This window comes from Etheostoma spectabile, chromosome 2 (assembly GCF_008692095.1).
Source record: "Etheostoma spectabile isolate EspeVRDwgs_2016 chromosome 2, UIUC_Espe_1.0, whole genome shotgun sequence".
Taxonomy (NCBI): Eukaryota; Metazoa; Chordata; class Actinopteri; order Perciformes; family Percidae; genus Etheostoma; species Etheostoma spectabile.
The window spans coordinates 6719614-6721081 of NC_045734.1; positions in this window are offsets into that span (position 1 = coordinate 6719614).

Genomic DNA, 1468 nt, shown 5'->3' on the forward strand with positions numbered 1-1468 from the left:
ACCTGTCCCAGATGACCTGAGAGGTCTGGGGGGGTCACAGTGTAGCAGCAGATCAGAAATGTAGTTTGGACCTAAACCGTTAAGGGATTTATAAACTAGCAAGAGTACTTTGAAATCAATTCTTTGAACACAGGAAGCCAGTGTAAAGACTTCAGAACTGGTGATGTGATCCAGTCTCTTGGTCTTAGTGAGGACTGAGCAGCAGCGTTCTGAATCAGCTGTAGCTGTCTGATTGATTTTTAGGGAGACCGTAAAGACCCCGTTACAGTAGTCAAGTCTACTGAAGATGAAAGCATGGACCAGTTTTTCCAAGTCCTGTTGACCATAAGTCCTTTAACCCTTGAATATTCTTAAGGTGATGTAGGCTGACTTTGTTATTGTCTTAATGTGGCTGTTAAAATTCAGGTCTGAGTCCATGACTACACAAGATTTCGGCTTGTCTGTTGTTTTTAAAATGTTGTTTTGAAGCTGAGCGCAGACTTTAATCGTTCCTCTTTTTTTCCAAAAACAAACCACCTCAGTTTTTCCTTCATTTATTTCAGAAAGTTCTGGCACCTCCCGTCGTTAATTTGTTCGATGCACTTAGTCAGTTTTTGTATTGGACTATAGTCCCCTGGCGATAAGGTTATGTAAATTTGTGTGTGTCCACATAACTATGGTAACTTCTTTTGTTTTTCTCCATAACTGAGCCAGTGGAAGCATGTAGATGTTAAACAGAAGAGGCCCCAGAATGGAGCCTTGCGGAACTCGCACGTCACAATTGTACGCTCAGATGCATAATTACCTATGACACAAAGTAATCCCTATTCTTTAGGTAGGATTCAAACCAGTTTAGTACTAAGCAGAAAGTCCTACCCAGTTTTCCAATCGGTCTAGTAATATGTCATGGTCGACCGTGTCAAATGCAGCACTGAGATCAAGTAATACTAAGATTGAAATTTTGCCATTATCTGTGTTAAGGTGGAGTCATTAAAGACCTTGACAAGAGCCGTTTCAGTGCTGGGTGTGGTCGGAAACCGACTGAAAGGTATCAAAACTGTTGCTTAGTGACAAGAAATGGTTGAGTTGTTGAAAGACTACTTTTTCATGATTTACTTAAAAACGGAAGGTTTGCTATTGGCCTATAGTTGCTCATTAGTGACTTGTCTAGGTTGTTTTTTTAAGAGTGGCTTGATTACTGCAGTTTTCAAGGCCTGTGGAAAGATACCTGAAAGAAGAGTGTGTCACAATCTGTAGAAGATCAGAAGTCAAACAATTGGAAACATTTTTGAAAGTCCGTGGTAGAATATCAAGGCAACAGGTCGAGGTTTTCAGATTTTGAATAATGTCCTCCAGGTTTGTATGGTTGATCGTGTGAAATTCTGTCATATTGGAACTAGTTTTGCTTGAACACTGTGACACTGTGACACTATGACTATTTTCAACATACTATACAGTGGCTTTTTATCACATTTTTTCCACAGACTAT